The following is a 7,369-nucleotide window of genomic DNA, read 5'->3' as shown; positions in this document are numbered from 1 at the left end:
ATTCTTGTTCCTCCATGTTTGTAAATAAAATAACAAACAGCGTTACAGTATTCACTTTGTCAGCAATAATAGTATGCACAGGAAGAAGCAGGAAAACATGCCATGGACCAGAATTCCTTATTTCTTTACAAGGAAGCATGAACTAGATCCCTCTACTCCGGCAATTATTTGTTACATTTCTTTTTTTTAAATTTTATACTTAATTTAATTTTACATATCAGCCATGGGTTCCCCCATCTTCCCTCTTCCCCACTTCCCCCCAATCCACCCCCTCTCCAATCCCACCTTCTCCAAGGCAAGGACTCCCCTGGGGATTCAGCTCAGCCAGGTAGATTCAGTTGAGGCAGGTCCAGTCCCCTCCTTCTTTCACCTAGGCTAAGCAAAGTGTCCTAGCATAGGCCCTAGGTTCCAGAAAGCCAGCTCATGCACTAAGGACAGGTCCCGGTCCTACTGCCTGGGGGGCCTCCTAAATAGTTCAAGCTAATTGACTGTCTCACTTATCCAGAGGGCCTGATCCAGTTCCATGGGGGCTCCTCAGCTATTGGTTCACAGTTCATGTGTTTCCACTAGTTTGGCTATTTGTCCCTGTGCTTTTTCCAATCATGATCTCAATATCTCTTACTCATATAATCCCACCTCTCTCTCACTGATTGGACTCCTGGAACTCCACCTGGGGTTTGGCCATGGATCTCTGCATCTGCTTCCATCAGTCACTAGATGAGAGTTCTATCACAACAGTTAGGGTGTTCGGCCATCCAATCACCAGGGTAGGTCAGTTCGGGCTTTTTCTTGACCATTGCCAGTAGTCTATTGTGGAGGTATCTTTGTGGATTTCTGGGGACCTCTTTAGCACTTTGCTTCTTCCTATTCCCATTTATCATGGTATCTCTTCCCTTGTTCTCCCTCTCTGTTCTTGATCCATCTGGGATCTCCTGCTACCCTAAGCTCTCTTTCTTCCAACCCTTGCCCTTCATTACCCTCCCTCATGTCCAGTTTGCTCATGTAGATCTCATCCATTTCTCTGTCATTGGGCAATCCCTGTGTCTTTCTTAGGGTCCTCTTTACTAGGTAGCCTCCTTGGAGTTGTGAGTAGCAGTCTAGTCATCCTTTGCTTTACATCTAGTATCCTCCTATGAGTGAGTACATGCCATGTTTGTCTTTCTGAGTCTGGGTTACCTCAGGATGATTTTTTCTGGATCCATCCATTTGCCTGCAAACCTCATGATGTCATTGTGTTTCTCTGCTGAGTAGTACTCCATTGTGTATATGTACCACATTTTATTTATCCATTCTTCAGTTGAAGGGCATCTAGGTTATTTCCAGGTTCTGGCTATTACAAACAATGCTGATATGAACATAGCTGAGCATGTGGTATGATTGAGCATTCCTTGGGTATATGCCCAAGAGTGGTATAGCTAGGTCTTGGGGGAAATGGATTCCCAATTTTCTAAGAAAGTGCCATGTTGATTTCCAAAGTGGCTGTACAAGTTTACATTCCCACCAACAGTGTAGGAGTGTTCCCCTTGCTCCACATCCTCTCCAGCCTAAACTGTCTTCAGTGTTTTTGATCTTAGCCATTCTGATGGGTGTAAGTTGGTATCTCAGAATCGTTTTGATTTGCATTTCCCTGATGATTAGGGATGTTGAGCAATTCCTTAAATGTCTTTCAGCCATTTGAGCTCCCTCTGTTAAGAATTCTCTGTTTAGCTCTATAGCCCATTTCTTAATTGTACTGTTGGGCGTTTTGATGTCTAATTTCTTGAGTTCTTTATATATTCTGGATATCAGCCCTCTGTCAGATGTGGTGTTGGTGAAGATCTTTTCCCATTCTGTAGGCTGTGCTTTGTCTTGTTGACATTGTCCTTTGCTCTACAAAAGCTTCTCAGTTTCAACAGGTCCCATTTATTAATTGTTATGCTCAGTGTTTGTGCTGCTGGTGTTATATTTAGGAAGTGATCTCCGGTGCCAATGCGTTCAAGACTACTTCCTATGTTCTAGGTTCAGAGTAACTGGATTTATGTTGAGGTGTTTGATCCACTTGGACTTAAGTTTTGTGCACGGTGACTGATATGGATCTATTTGCAGCCTTCTACATGTTGACATTCGCTGGATGTTTTATGTTAGGAGTTTTTTAGATTTAACACTGTCTTTGACCAGTATTATCTATTTCTTGCATCTTATCTTCAACACCTGGCCTGAGATTTTCTCTTCCATCTCTTGTGTTCTCTTGGTGAAGTTTGCCTCTATAGTTCCTCTTGGAATTCCTAAATTTTTCATTTTCAGGATTCTCTCAGTTTGTGTTTCCTTTATTGAGTCTATTTCTGTTTTCAGATCTTGAACAGTTTTATTCATTTCCTCTCACTATTTGTTTATGTTTTCTTGGATTTCTTTAAGGGATTTATTCATTTCCTCCAATTGTTTGTGTTTTCCTAAATTTCTTTAAGGGATTTATTCATTTCCTCACTGAGTTTGTATTTTCCTGGATTTCTTAAAGGGATTTGTACTTCCTCTTTACAGACCTCTATCATTTTCATAGAGGTGATTTTAAGGTCTTTTTCTTGTGTTTTAGCTATGTTGGAATATTCAGGGCCTGATGTTGTAGGATAGTTGAGCTCTGGTAGAGACATATTGTCCTACCTGTTATTAATTGTGTTTTTATGCTGGCATTTAGGCATCTGGGTTTGAGGTGATTATAGGTCTAGGTGCTGGTTTCTGGATTTGTCTTTCTGGATTTTCAGAGAGTGTGATGGCTGTGTGTTGCCTGTTTTCCTGGTCTGCTCAGCTGGTGGGTTCACTGGGAACTTGGTTAGCAGGGGATGCCTTCTGCTATTGGAGGCTGGGATAATGAGATGAGTTTGGGGAAGGAGGGTTGAGGGAGAAGATCTTTGTGGTCCATGGGAGATGGGGTCAGAGAAGGGAGACTGCAGTAGGTTTCCTGCTAAAGAGCTAGGGATGAGACTGGGGGGATTGGATGCAGGAGCATAAGGAGAGGTGTGGCTAGACCATGTCTTAATTTAAAAAATTCAAAGTCCAAACTTACGTTTTGTTTTGTTTTTTTCTTACTTTTTGCTCTTTGGGGGCCTGCCACCCAGTTCCCAAATAAATACATGGAGCCTTTTCTTTTCTTTTCTTTTCTTTTCTTTTCTTTTCTTTTCTTTTCTTTTCTTTTCTTTTCTTTTCTTTTATGAATGCCCAGCCTTAGCTTGGCTTGTTTCTAGCCAGCTTTTCTTAACTTATATTATCCCATCTGTCTTTTGTCTCTGGGACTTTATCTTTCTGTGTTTCTCTATATCTTTACTTTTCTTCTTTCTCTGTGGCTTGCTGTGTAGCTGGGTGGCTGGTCCCTGGAGTCTTCCTCTCCTCCTTTTCTTACACTTCAATCCTTTCTTCCCAGATTTCTTTTCCTTTTTATTCTCTCTGCCTGCTAGCCCCACCTATCCTGTCTCCTGCCTCACTATTGGCTGTTCACCTCTTATTAGATCAATCAAGTGTTTTAGACAGGCAATGTAACACAGCTTCACAGAGTTAAACAAATGTAACATAAAAGAATGCAACACATCTTTGCATCACTAAACAAATGTTCCACAGCATAAACAAATATAATATATCTTAAAATACTACTGCACAACATTAGGTGTCTTTTGTTGTGTTTCTAGATAACTATGGCTCTTGATTTTAATGTTGTATGCTTAAAATAGTGTAAGAGCTGAGGTCTGATTTTTAAACATCTAAAAGCATTTCAGTAGCAACATATTGGGTTCTTAGTATAAATAAGAACTACCTCTTTCTTCTATTGTACAGAACTACCAACCCACTAAAGAGAGAGATATGCTTCTCAGAAGAATGTACTCATGGCATGTATTCCAATAAGCAAAAAGATACTGTGATTGATTTGGATGCACTTGATCTTGAGTCTTGCAGATCTCCCCCTCCTTTCCAGTGCCAAGCTCCCTGGTGATGAAGGGATAAATAGAGCTGTCAAGTGAGTGGCTAGGTAAGATACAGGTTAAATATTGTAGTGATTTGAGGGAAAATGGCTTCTATAGGCTCATGGGGAGTGGCACTTCTACAAGGTGTGGCCTTGTTGGAGGAAGTGTGTCATTTGGGGCACACTTTGAGGACTCAGATGCTCAAGCCAGGCCTAGTGGCTCATCATCTCTTCCTGCTGCCTGGGGATCCAGATATAGAATCTCAGCTACCTCTCCAGCATCATATCTTCCTGCATGCTGCCATGCTTCCTCCTGCTGTGATGATAATGAACTAAACCTCTAAACTGTAAGCCAGCTCCAATAAATGTTTTCCTTTATAAGAGTTGCTGTGGTCATGGTGTCTCTTCATAGCAATAGAACACTTACTAAGACAGAAGTGTAGGTAACCAACTCATGCCACAGTCTTAGCTAGAAAGTGGGTCCATCAAAAGAAAACTTGATTCATTCACTAAGTATTTATAACTACCTTGTACTTAACAAACATGGCACTGAGTATGTGAAGGAGAACTGCAGAGTTAAAATTCTTGATCCCACAGAGTTCACATCCTGAGTAGGGTAAGAGACAACTGTAAAATGAATTGAGAAATGGGTGGCAATGATATGTACCTGTATTTCCAGGTATTAGGAGAGCTGAGGCAGAATTATTTAACCCTTGGTGTTTCAATTTGAGCTTGGTCAACATAAAGAGGTTCCCATCTCAAAACAAATAAACAAGTGTAATATTGTCTTAAGAATTTAAATAGGACAGATGTGTCCTAGATCCGAGATTGTGAGGGCTTGTATGAAGAGGGGTTGTTTAAGTTGAGATCTGAATGACAGACAAGAAGCTGGCCTTAAGAGGTGAGGCAAGGAAGGCTGTCTAGAAATGCAATTGCCCAAACAAATCAAAGACGGTTTGGGAAACCGAAAGTCTGGTGGCTGGAGTGTAGTAGCCTGAGGGTTATCGGGTAGAGGAAGGGTAGAGATGATATCAGAAGAATGAGGAAGAGCCTGGTCAAGTGACAGTCTCACAGACCAACATGAGGAACTTGGGTTTTATTTCACTGGGGTTAAAGATGGGGAGGATTTCACAGAGGAATGGAATGACCGGACATAGATTTTGAAACCACTCTGAATGCCTTTGAGGGGCAAACGTGGGAGCCTGGGGAGCAGGAGGCCAGCTGTCATAAGGTCTGGACCAGGACTGCTGCAGTGAGAAGGAAGGAGGAGGACAGAGTTGGGAAACCTTACAGAGATGGAGCTGTTGATTTTGACAGATTTATTGGCTGTACGTGGTGGTGATGGAGCAAAGGAAGACTCCCAGCTTTGCATTTTCAGCAGCCAAGGGAATGGGAGGGGAAGACTTGAGGAGATCAAGTTCCAGGGGAGAACGTTTGGTATTCGATGAATAGGGCCACTGAACAAGTATCTGTGTGACTTCAGGCTTATCTCTTGTCAGCTGCTAGTGGAAAGGTATGGTTAAGTGGACAGGCATTGCTCCGAGTGAACTAGCCTACTCTAGAGTCCATTTATCCAGGAGAAACTCAACATTCGGTTTTGGGTCTATAGTCAACAATCTATCACAAAGAAATCTATACAGGAACATTCAGGAAGACTAACTTCTCAAACTGCTTCTATTCTAATTAGATTGATATTACTCATTGGACTTCCAACTCTTCCCCAGAGTTCTTAGGTATTTTTAAAAGTTATTTAGAATTATTGTTTATACTTATTCACATGAATTAAAAGTAAGTATGTATTATAGTTCCCAAATATCCATTTTAATGTTTTAGCATCGTTGAAATAAAAATAAAAAAAAGCTTTGGGTTTTCCCAAAGAGATATACAGATGCATACATAGATGTATAATTCACAAATCAGAGAGGAAGTTCAAAAAGGTGGCAAAAAGGTAGGTGGTTCGTAAAAGCATAGAATTTTCAGTTCCACTCCACCCACATCTTTGTTGCTGCTCCAGTTGGTGGTGTGAACCTGGGAGAGCAAAGCCTGAAAATGAGGCAGAATAAAGACTCACACAATTGCTAACTTTATTCAGAGCATCAGATAATTTATACTCTGAGAGTTAAGAAGAGTCACATGAGCAAGGTGTTTGTTCAATCACAAGGACAAGCCACACATGGCAAAAACATGCTTTTCCACAGAGGCATATGAGTAACAACAGCTGAAGTACACTCACTCCTATCGGTCACACCAGGGAGGAGCATGAAAACACATTGCAAAAACAATTCTGTGCTTGAAGAAATTGAAGTCACAAGAATCTTGTCTTGTTTTCTTGCAAGCACTCAGAATTCTCCCACGACTCCACTCTTGGACTATGTTCTGACACATCTTAAACCATATATACCTGTTTTTGTTTGCAGGGAATAAGGAAGTTGGCCTCCTCTAGCTGCCTTGAGAGGCACATGTCATAGGTTTTTCAGGTTAGATTCTGTGGCTCCTGGGGCACTGTGTGTGCCTTTCAGCTCCTGAGAAACTGAGGCACTCCTTCAGGAAGTGAAGCATTCAGGCCACGTTGTGATTCTCTATGTTCCCTAGAAGTTAATGAAGCATATGGAAGCTTAGCTGGACAATTGATCTTAGACATTAATCTTGAGTACCTTGTATAGTTGCTTGGCATCTACCATTGTATTGATCCTGACAATTGCCATTGTATTCTTTGTCTGATAAGGGTATAAAAGCTCGGATTGTTTGCAATAAACTTGTCACATCCTCAGCCTTGCTTTGACCTCCCAACCTGTGCCTTGTCAAATTTCTCACTGGCCATATCAGGTAAATTTGTCCCAGAGTACATCTCTGAAAATGGTAGAACATGTTTGCCATTGGTTCACTGCTATTTCCTCCAGGCCCACAAAAGAGCCCGCCACACAATAATCTATACAATAGTCATTGTAGAATTAATTAATTAACTGAAAAAACCAAGGCTTGATTTGATCCTGCCCTTGGCACCAACATGCTCCTCATGACAAGTCACGGCCAATATGTTGTCAGTCAATCCTGACTACAGAACCTGCTTGGTTGTCACACAGCAATCAGCATCCATAACACCTGGAGTCAGATACAGCACATAAAGTGTCAAAGGGCTTCCTGTGATGCTGGACCCTGTCCACACCTCCACAGACAGTCAGGCCTTTTCAGGTTTCCTGTTGTGATGGCTATTCCTGGCTGTCAATGTGACTACACCTGAAGCTAATGAAAATGCCAAAATGGGGTTCACAGATGAGCAATTTTTGCTTTATTTGAAGTGAAAAGATCTACTTCTAATCTGGGATCTTTGAAGTGGCAAGACATACCTTTAATCCAGATCTTTTGAGGTGGGAAGACCCACCTCTAATCTGTATAGTGATATTTTATTTGTATTGAAATGTGATAGAAGACCTGGAGGTC

This window comes from Onychomys torridus, chromosome 1 (assembly GCF_903995425.1).
Source record: "Onychomys torridus chromosome 1, mOncTor1.1, whole genome shotgun sequence".
In the NCBI taxonomy this organism is placed as follows: Eukaryota; Metazoa; Chordata; class Mammalia; order Rodentia; family Cricetidae; genus Onychomys; species Onychomys torridus.
Note: the sequence above shows the minus strand (reverse complement) of the source record.